Here is a 12,027-nt window from a genome sequence, read left to right on the forward strand (position 1 = left end):
TTATTTATTTTACCTCCCCTGGGAATAGCGGAACAGTGATTAGGTATGGACAGGGTCTAGATTCAGCAGTAAGGTGGTGGGGCTACTCAGACAGCAGAAGAACTTGAATCCTATAAACCCTGTCTATATTTGTTAGGGATATAGTCAACAATAGTTTTAATTATAATAGAACATGAAAGAAGAAGAAGAGTTGGTTTTTATACCCCACTTTTCACTACCTTAAGGAGTCTCAAAGTAGCTTACAATCGCCTTCCTTTCTTCATAACAGATACCCTGTGAGGTAGGTGGGGCCGAGAGAGCTCTGACTAGGACAGCACTATCAGGACAGTGATGAGCCCAAGGTCACCCAGCTGGCTGCATGTGGAGGAGTGGGGAATCAAACCCAACTCACAAAATTAGAAGCTAACCACTGCACCAAGCTGGCTCTCTATTACACTATGAATTTATCATGCCATCAGCTTTACTAAGATAATGGTTTGTGTCCACATGTTCTTCCTTGGCTCAGCTTCAGAGTGTGTGTGAGTGTATGTATGTATGTACAAATAATTCAGTATTAATGCTACTTGCAATGCCAACAGTTTATGCTCTGGACATTGTACAAAGCCGGGAAATCATTTAAAAATTTAATCCAGTGGCAGGACCTTCAGTGCAGTTATCTAAATTCCTAAGGTGCATAAAGCTAATATGGCTATGATCTGAGACTATATATATGTAATTCTTGGTTGACCAGCAAACATGCCATACATCTTCCAGTGGGGAGTATATTCTTAGTTATTTGGCAGGAGAGTTCTCATTCTTGGGCCTCTAGACGAGCCAACACCATCAGAATCAACAAGGAGAGTCTCCCCCTGTTGCAGGCAACAGATCTAGGGTAGACTATGAAGACGCTATCACTGTTAAGAGAAATTATCTTAGTTCCTCTTTATCCAATTTCTTCCCGAAATCCAACAAACTAACTACATTTCCCACTCTTTTTAGGCATCTGGAGCTTGCTTCTAATCAACTCTGTTTCAATCAGAGAGAAATTTCAAGAGCGTAGCAGCAGGAAGTGAGGTTCTGCAAAATTCAAGTCACTCTATAAATGCTTGGAGGCAGCCAATCATTTCCCTCACCTTCCTATCCTCCTCCAAGAGCACCCCTGTGGTGTGTCACCTAGAACAGCTGCAAGAGCTGAAGTTACAAAAGGATGCATCGATTTTACTTCAAAACCTCTCTTTTAAAGGAGTGCAAGAGTAATAAATGTCTTTATCTAAATAAGAGAATGGGGTGGGGGAGAGTCACTTCTACACAACACTAGAAGAAGCTTTAATTGACAGCAACTGAAAGAGGAAACAAACTCCACGCTATCACAGGTCCCACATTCTCAACAGCACAACCAGGGTTTTGGTGAGGCAGAATGAGTGACTTACACGTTTTTGTAATGTGTCATTTAAAAGTACATGGCAAAGCAGGACATCAGTGAGACACTTGTTTTCAAGATGAAGACTGGTGCTTGTGGGGAATCACAGAAGCATGCAGGACTACTGTCAGTGGAGGGAACACCAAGCAGTGTAAGAAAATTGGCTGCATGCGTAGATAGGCTCACACTCTGAGAATGGGACGAGCTGTCAATGCAGCTCAGGGGTTGTGTGTTCAGGTTCCTCTTTGTCCTTTAAATATAGGGCAGTGGCAATAGGTAAAGGTAAAGGTATCCCCTGTGCAAGCACTGGGTCATGTCTGACCCTTGGGGCGATGCCCTGTAGCGTTTTCTTGGCAGACTCAATACGGGGTGGTTTGCCAGTGCCTTCCCCAGTCATTACTGTTTACCCCCCAGCAAGCTGGGTACTCATTTTACCGACCTCGGAAGGATGGAAGGCTGAGTCAACCTTGAGCCGGCTGCTGGGATTGAACTCCCAGCCTCATGGGCAAAGCTTTCAGACGGCTGCCTTACCACTCTGCGCCAATACAACTATCCAATTTTATTATCCTCCTGGTTCTGAAGCCAGAGACTCCTGATTTGTTTAAATGTCAGAATTTGCTGCCATTATCTCACACATTGCATGCCATTGCAAATGGATGTAGAATAAGGAGCACCAACACTGCTATCTGGGTGAACAGCAAAACAAGGGTCTCCAATGGCCATTCCTTCCAAAGTAATCATAGTGTGGGTGATGGTTGGATACAGAAGAGTCAGGTTTCTTCTATTAGTACATCCCTGTATTTCAGGTGAGGCTATCCTGCCTCAAGCCCCAAGTGTTCAAGGTGGCTTCTCTAAACATTTACTGGTGCTTGAGGGAGTCATGCCATGTCCTTTCTCCCTAAGATCAAGGAAATCAAGGATAATGGGACCCACCAAAAAGTTCCTAGTCCAGTTTCACAAAAGTGCCATAACCCAGGCAAACATCTTCATCATTCACAGGGTATTCACCTAATCTGTATTGATATCACAGGGATGGGGCTAGATCAGAGTTTAGACTTCCACCTAACCTCGACTGACTTAGAGCCTCAACCATGCCCCACAAGTAGGTCGTGGAGGACAATATGATATGCTGTGGAAAGATAAAAATGTTACACAATTGCCTTTTATTTTGTTAAGTTTATGCTGTTTCTGTGATGTTTCATTCAGAAGTCTAAAATTTAGACATTATAGGCAAGTTCGAATAGCTTCTGAAGAGCTTTAGCTGAGTCTACCTATTTGAGTACTGAACACAACATAACTGTAAGCTGCAATTTAAAGGACTAAAGGGAATGCATAAGAACAAATGCCTTGTCCAGATGCTTGTGCCTATAATGATATCTACTGATGCAAGATAGCTGTCCAAGAACTATGAATCAGTGGAGCCAGGCCCTACGACAAAAGAATGTGAGGTTCTTTTACTGGCTGCCTTTTGGTGAAGCACAGTGAATGTTCTTCATCAGCAAATGTTAAAATGAAAGCATGCAAAACCCATAAATGTTTGGCATGCCTGGTTTAGAGAGGAACATTCCACCATATCCATTCATTTGAAATCTTAGCTCATGTAGCACAAAGAATAGAACACCAACCCAAATAAAACAATGCAGGAAGCCATAGGTTTTCATTAGCTCGATGAAAGGCAAAATACACATTTCAAAACAGTGACACTCTGTGTCAAATCCAGCTTAAGTTTGCATGGAATTAATCTCACTGAACTCTCAAGTGAGAGTTTTAGCCACACTGGGTTGCCACCATTGTATTGCTGTGGAGCTGCATGCTCCGCAGCAGTCTGTGTCCACATGGGGGACATATTTCAGCACTGGATCTGCTCTGGCGCTGAAATTTGTGCCCCCCAGGAAACAAAGCAGTGGTGGATTAGTTCCGCCACATGGGGGGGGGCAGGGGAGTTATTTTGCTGGAAGGTAGGATTGCTTCTGGGGCCTGACCTGCACCGGGCCTGGGAGGACAGCAGCCTGGCAGCAATGTCATATTGAAGCAGGTATTTGCTCCGCTTCCATATGACTGATCTTTTGGACTTTTCCGCCTGTGTGTAATTGGCCTGAGGCACCCAGGTCAGTGTTAACAAAATCATACAGTATCATTCTAAACATAATTATACCCTTCTGAGCCCAATCACTTCAACAAATGTAGAAGGCCAGGACTCTGCTCAAAATGACGGTCATTCTTTTGATCCTGTCTGATGCAACTACACCAAACAATCAAGGATAGAAGTGCACAGCCTTCCCTACCTCCTGTATTATATTCTGTTTGATAAGCATATTTTGATAACATGTAAAAACTAATAAGTAACAAAACAATAGCCTCCTAATGTTAATTGAAAAGAACTAAGTAATCCTCAAGAATATAGAAAAGGAAATTATAGATTTATCCATGTGGTTGTATCCCCATAAACACTAATCCAATGGAAATGGTTTTATGGGAAGTATTTTAAAACCCATGTGCAATCTACTGCTTGAAATGGTGCTGCTAATGTTGGACTAGCTAATTTGGACAGATGGGGAAAGTTCCACATAATACTTATAGCATCAGATATATTGAATTAGTGTGGTGGCTTCTATCTAGGAGCACCACCCTCAGCCTCTCATTATGCTAAATTAGTATTAAAGTTCATTTTAAAAATGGGCTCTAAATGGAGCAGCAAGCAGGAGGGCTCCTGCTGAGTGAGGTGGACCAGCCAGTAAGCCATACTGCCCAGGTCAGGGCAGTGCTGTGGCGTGCAGATGGCTGGTCTCCCCTACTTCCTAGTGGGCAGGAAGCATGGGAACATGGAAGCCCAGCCATATGAGCTGGGCCACCAAGGCAGTACTGCACCTGCAGTGCCATGAGGCCTGGCTGGCCAGCTTCCCCTGCTCCCTGGCAGAAAAAAGGCCTGGGAGCATGGCAGCCCAGCCAGGTGAACTGGGTTACCAGTGCTAGTACTACACCTGTGGAGCAAGGGATTCCTCCCTGGCTTACCATTCTGCCTGGTCTTTCTTCTCCCTACCAAGTGCCTCGAAGTGGTATAAAGGAGGAAGAGGATGGGGGTGATTGGCTCTTAATGGGGGAGTGCCCTCTCCCTATTGGGCATATGTCCCCCACTGAGGGCCAGTTTTGGCAGGTTTTACCCAGTACATCATTTACACGCAAGTCAGGTTTTACAGCTACAGATGAATAGTTGGGACTCAAGAGTATTGTCTGTATGGTCCTCAGAAGTATACTTTCAAATCATGGAGAGAATTTTATCATTTTTGTGTTTTCCTAGATTGCTAGTGACAAAAGTGTGAAAAAATTCCCCTCACCACATGACAAGACTATTCAATGTGATGGTCAAGTGGCTATATGAATACTGTGGTAAGTTACCTCTTGACCACTGGTTCTCAACTTTCCTAATGCTGCAACCTTTTAATACAGTTCCTCATGTTGTGGTGACCCCCAACCATAAAATTATGCAAGTGTTCTTTCACAGAAATTAAACCAAAACTGACCAATGGAAGATCCATTGTTCATGATTGTATATAAACTGTTTTTTTTTCTGGGATTTCTCAGTTCAGTTCTGCCTCTTGTCCTACCATGCTGATTTTGCTCTTTTCCACCTGCAGGAGGAGTGGCAACAGTGGCGCCACCCCCCCCCCGGCCAAGATACTCATCCTGGCACGACCCCTGTAAAAGGGTCATTCAACCCCCAAAGGGGTCCCGACCCCCAGGTTGAGAACCACTGCTCTTGGCAAATAGTCATCCATATTCACCCATTGTCCGTTATGAATTATGATGATGGGAGGAAATGTCACATTTGTTCACAGAATTCTGTCAGAGAGCCAGTTTGGTGTAGTGGTTAGGAGTGCGGACTTCTAATCTGGCATGCCGGGTTCGATTCTGCGCTCCCCCACATGCAACCAGCTGGGTGGCCTTGGGCTCGCCACGGCACTGATAAAAGCGTTCTGACCGAGCAGTGATATCAGGGCTCTCTCAGCCTCACCCACCCCACAGGGTGTCTGTTGTGGGGAGAGGAATGGGAAGGCGACTGTAAGCCGCTTTGAGCCTCCTTCGGGTAGGGAAAAGCGGCATATAAGAACCAACTCTCTTCTTCTTCTTCATCATCATAACATAACGAATCCTGTTAACTAAGACACCATTGGGAACCTTTCGCATATTTTGTTCTTAGCAGTACAAGCAACAGAGACATAGAAAGTCTTGGCTATGCAGCACTTGCTTCCCACTCAGTTTAGGATGCGGAAGTTTCCACTAAGCAACATGCAAAAGGTCATGTTGAGCAATACAAAGCCAGTCTAGTGACAAAGGGATTTTCTCAAATGTACGGATCAGATTCTGACCAAATGTTTGCATCCGTTGTAAATATTTCAGAATTCGGATGCTCCTAAGCATCATAGCTTCCAGAAACATACAAACAGAGCACAGACATTAAGACTGTCTTTTTACATGTCAAAAAAGAGTAAGAATTATACAGTCACCAGTGTTTTATTATACAGTCAACAGTCAACAGTGTTTTACAGGTGAAAAAAAATAAACATCTAGTCTGTAAATTCCAAAAGGGACTTTATAGGTTTAAACAAGCTGCAAAAGCATGGTCAGATAAGCTGACCAAGATGCTACTCAGTCAGGACTCAGACATGACAAAGCTGACTCCTGTCTTTTACAGTAGATTCAAAGATGGAAGATGGATATTTATTCTGACCTGTGTTGGTGATCTGATTATTTGCCCTGAGCGGGTGGGATGAACTCCTGGGAGAGCTGAGGGCCTGCAAGATGGAGCTCTTCCACCAGGTATTTGGTTGAGGCCAGAACAAGGAAGATCTGAGCCCCTCATGAAGCCAATCAATACATTGGACTACCCCATGTTTCTCCCCCTGAGGCATTTTAAGGGGTCTGTTGAGTGATCGATGGCTGTTGCTTCCTAGGGTGGTTTTCGTTGTGGGGACTGATGTTATCCCTCCACAAGCGACTTTGTGGGAGTGGCGGGCTACAAACTGAAAAATAAATATAAATAAAAATGACTTTGCTGACATTATATCCCAACAAAAAAGGAAGTTGAAGTCAAACACTTAGGTAAGGCTAACCTTTATTTACGCATACAGACTGAAGGAGAACCAGATGGAAGTTACCTTCTTAGTCAAAAGCAGAAGATACTGGAACTGTTGTAAAGCCTGGGTCTGGAAGGCCTTAATTCAGTGCCCACACCAACTGAATCAGGCTTCTACAGAGAAAAGTACCCCGTGAACCATTGCTAGATAACAGTAACTAAAGAGTTGCCATAGCAAGTTTTTATACTTAGTAAAGACCTGACATTGCAATAGCTGTAAGTATATTGTCCAGAAGAGTTAGCACACCCACCACAAAGGACTGGATTGCAGTTAAAGGGTGATGAGATATTTAAGAGGTACTGCATATTTTTAACTGAGGCTGCCAGCATCTAATAACCCCACACTGGGGGCACAAACTACTTTTCCTGGACATATCATTATGTGGTGCCAGTATTGTCTGCCCTGTTCTAGAAGCTGTTACACCACCCAGATGAAGTGTAGCAGGATTCTGCAGGGGCAAAGAGTTCTTAAACTACATTACTGTGTTTCTGAGAAAATGACCCATGTCTCTGCACATCTCTCTTATAGATACAATGACCTCATTCTCCCGTACACAAGATGCTGGACAAGCTGGCCATTTGAGACATTTTTTTACTGCATTCAGTAGCACACTTCTGACTTAACAAAATTCTCTTACATTAACCAAATATCCCAATAATTTGTAGGTTCCAGTTCTGTACACAGATACTGAGGGAAGTGCTATTACTCTTTGGTGAGATGCTACTACAACAGTGCAGGCATATGTGCCACCACAGGTGTGGTGTTTCCTCAGGGTCCTCACTCAATTACAATCTCAGTAGAAATCTCACAGACTCCTGTCGTTGAGCATGTGGAACCTTCCTGTCATATACATAGGCAGGTAAATAATCCATAGTGGAAACAATAATGACCACAAGAACTGAGTTCATTAGAACAAAACAAAACTGAGCAAGCCACAACTAGCCCTCATCAACTCCAGTATTGGTCCCAAGACTTGAGCATCTCCTTTCAAGAAATTATCTGGGTATTTACTTTAAAATATCACTGTACCGATACCTGAAGTGGACTACGAACTGTCCCTAAGCAATGCAATCATCTGTATGGTTAAATGGTTATTTAAATCAGGTTCTTCCACCACCGTATTGACTGGATCATTCACTCAAATCTGTGGAGTGCTAAGCTACACTGCCAGAAGTTTTGTTGCTTTTGGAATTTGTATGTTGTAATAGTTGTAAGTCTTGTATATTGGGCTTGTAGTTGCTGCAAATTTTGTGATATGCCATTATTTATTTTGATTTTTTGTGTGTGTTGAGAATTTCCTGGAAGTTTTGAGTGATGCTCAATACGAAGAAATCAAGGTCCTTGGACTGTATTATTATAAAGAAAAGCTATAAAGTACAGACTCCTTCTTGACAGATGAAGTCTTCCATTTATAGAGATTAGAGGGCTAGGGAAAAAAGCTTAAGTAAACTGTAGCGTTCTTCTGCTGTCTTAAAACACACAAAACACTAAATTTATGATGCTGTTCTGGAGACAATCCTAAACATACTCTCCAAACTCATTTTAAAAGGAGTCCTTATTCCAAAAAAATAACTTGGTGTTCCAAAAGTTTGGTTCAGTACATAATGCCCATATTCAGTTTAAATGAGTTAAATACATCATCAGACTCTGCTTACCATGCATTCCCTGTTCAAAGGGGAATATTATGTGGCTATTGATGAATTAGGACCAACTGGGCTGGTCAAAATAATACCTTTCAGAGGAAGTTTCTACCATTTGTGGAATAATGCCATCACCATTCGCTTTCGAGAGTGTTGCATGCAGATTTGGGGCATCGAAGCTGAATTTTTCAGTGCTCTTTTTGCATCACTCATAAATGTTGTATGAATAGCATGAAACAGAATTCAACAGTATGAATAAATATCCTCAAATGTCATCAATATCAGCAGTGAAATCAAAACCTAACTGAAACCAAAATGCATTATTTTTTAAAAAATAGCATACCAGTTCATCCCTGCCTAGAACTAAACATTTTATTTATTGATTTGCTTCATGTATACCTTGCTTTTCTCCCCAATATGGGCAACTTGCAATTATGCAATAATTGCAATAAATGGGCAATAATGCAAGGCAACTTGCATTATTCTCCTCTTCTTCATTTTATCCTCACAACCCTTCAAGGGAGGTCAGACTGATACTGTGTGATCTATCCAAGGTCACTGAACGAGCTTTCAGTGCAGAGTGGGGAACTAAGTTGCAACTACTTTCATAGAATCGTAGAATCATAGATTTGGAAGGGGCTATACAGGCCATCTAGTCCAACCCCCTGCTCTATGCAGGATCAGCCCTAAGCATCCTAAAGCATCCAAGAAAAGTGTGTATCCAACCTTTGCTTGAAGACTGCCAGTGAGGGGGAGTTCACCACCTCCTTAGGCAGCCTATTCCACTGCTGAACTACTCTGTGAAAATTTTTTCCTGATATTTAGCCTATATTGTTGTAGTTTAAACCCATTACTGCATGTCCTTTCCTCTGCAGCCAATGGGAACAGCATCCTGCCCTCCTCCAAGTGACAACCTTTCAAATACTTAAAGAGGGCTATCATTACATTTGCAATTCACACCAAATTGTGAGGAGTAACAAACATCCTAGAAGATAGAGTTCAATGAGATCTGAACATGCTGGGAAAGTAGGCAAATGAGAACAAGATGCAGTTCAATAAGGATATGTGTAGAATTCTACATCTGGATCACAAAAATGAGAATCATGCATACGGGATGAAAGATACACTTCTGGGTAGCACTGGGTGAACGAGATCTTGGGGTACTTGTGGAATGTAAGGTAAATATTAGCAGACATTGTGATGTTCTGGTAAAAAAAAAAGAGAAATGCAGTCTTGAGCTGTATCAACAGAGGCATCACATCAAAATCAGCCACCTGGAGTATTGTATGCAGTTCTGGAAGCCTCACTTCAAAAAGGATGTGGAAAAAATTGAGGAGGTGCTTAGGATATGGAATGTTCAGGGATATGGAATGTTCAGCCTGAACAAGAGGAAGTTGAGAGGGGACAGAATTGTTCTGTTAAGTATTCGAATGGTTATCACCTGGAGGAGGACAGGAAACAGTTCCTATTGTGAGCAGAAGTCAGGACTTGCAGTAATGGCTTTAAATTACGAGTAGAATAGTACAAAATAGATATTAGAAAGATATTTTCACAGAGTAGTTCAGCAGTGGGAAAAGCTACCTAAAGAGGTAGTGAGCTCCCCCTCACTGGTGGTCTTTAAGCAGTGGCTGGACAGCTACTTATCATGAGTGCTTTAGGCTGATCCTGCACTAAGCAGGGGGTTGAAATAGATGCCCTAAATGGTTCCTTCCAATCTGTGATTCTATTATTATAAATCTTTGCTGTAATCTTAGTTCTGAAGTTCCCTCATATGCTTCCATAACCAGTGTAAATTTTCAATTTGATTTCTAGTGCCACTTCCTTTTCCGAATCCAGGTTGAACATTTGGCATTTCTTATAAGATTTTAAGTGTCAATTTACTTGTGTGAGAAATTAAGTGATGGTCCGATAGTTGCTGCAGTCTTGTATGTCTCCTTTGTCCAGAATTGTAGATTCAGCTTGTCAACGGACTATGCATTTAACATTCCATTGCATCTTTTTTCCATTGAATGCACTTCCCCCTCCAATTGCCATCAGCCAAATGAAGAATCACAAATATGATTTGTTAGATTTATAGTTGCCATTACTTTCCTTTTTGTTTCTTTTAAAGAATTGTTTTTAATGGATCTGCTACCTGGATATGTAACATTTTTATAGGAGTGTATGAATATACAGTCTTTGATGACTTCCTGGTCACATTAAAAAAAACATGATTAGGAAAAAGCAACATTAGAAACTTTTTTTTAATATTCCAAAATACAGTTGCATACAACTTTTCCAGTAATTGCAGTCTTGGAAGAACACTGCCACCTGGTGGTAATTTCATTTTTATGCATTGAGTATAAATTTCCAACACGCAAGAGACAAAAGTATGATATATGGTAGTATAAAATATAGCAGTGTGAAATATAGTAAATAATTATCATTATGTTAGACAAACCAGAAGACCAGCAAGTTAAATGTAAGAGGAAAATGACATTGTTTTACTCTGTAAAGCTAAGGAAAAGTATGGCATATTCATTTTCTTGAACAATAGTCAAGCAATAAAATCTAATTATGTAATGGGCCAGAGCATTTTGTATATTACATTTCAAAATACGTAATTAAAATGATACACCATTGCAGATATCCATTTTCAAGGGCTGCGCTTTCCATATCTATCTGTCTATATATTTTCCAAGTATGTCCCTTTTCTGCAAATACTTAAAATGGCAGACTGGGACCAAACTTGCACCAAACAGATTTTTCTGCAAACTTCTGTGACCCCCCTTCCCCCCCACACACACACACATTTGCAGAGATTTTTAAAATTAAAATGTTAAAAACAGACACAAGGAAGTTCAAATTCCCCCCTCCCCCAGTAAAGCAGGATTATCTGCACAGATGCCAAGAACATTCTTTACTATTTACCTTCTCTGGGGCAAAGCAAGCCAATAACTGCACTGGGCATGGAGGTGGCTGCAGGAGAGGTTGAAGACTCTGGCGGCAGTGGCAAAGTATCCTGGGATGGTGATGGGCCTTGTCGTAGCTGTGCAGCCCCTGACTTGTGCTGTGCATACTGCCAACAGCAGCACAATGCAGAGGTTGCACTACCACCAGAAGCAGCACAGCCCCTGAGGTGCACTGGGCCCAGTGAGACAGGGAGGGGATTTCTCATTCCCCCCACCAATATTGTGGGTTTACACTTGTATATTATAAATGGCAATTAATTGGAGTGAATAAAGAACAATGGAAACCAATGAGCAGCCTTGTTGGTCTGAAGTAGCACAATAAAAGGAGCACCTTTAAGACCAACAAAGATTTATTCAAGGCGTGAGCTTTCGAGTGCAAGCACTCTTCCTCACACTAAGAACTGACCATCATAATAGTAGGAAAATATAAGCAAAAGTTAATCCTGTTACATTAGTAAACTGTGTCATAGCATCCAAACACAGCCATATGATAACTCTCTGCTCGTGGTTGATTGGCTGGTTTGGCAGAATAAATCTTTGCTGGTCTTAAAGGTGCTACTGGACTCTGATTTTAATGGAAACCAAGTTTGTAATCCAAATAGAGCTGGTTCTCACTAGGAGCGGGGTGAAGATGCCACCACAGAAAGAGTGTTGTTGGGTTAAATTATATTCTTTTTCTGCAAACAGAGCATATCCAATTTATCAGTATTGCCAAAATAACTGGGTCATGAAGTTAAATTATATTCAGCTGTTTCTGCCACCTCCTAAACAGAAAAACAATGTTTCCTAAATAAAAAGAATGCTTTTCATTAGCAGAACTGAGCGGAGAATCAGACTCATGTTTCTATTAAACAATTAGTAGTGTTACAAAAATCACCTAAATGAGAAAAGTCCCATTTTAA

Source organism: Paroedura picta, chromosome 9 (assembly GCF_049243985.1).
Source record: "Paroedura picta isolate Pp20150507F chromosome 9, Ppicta_v3.0, whole genome shotgun sequence".
NCBI lineage: Eukaryota > Metazoa > Chordata > Lepidosauria > Squamata > Gekkonidae > Paroedura > Paroedura picta.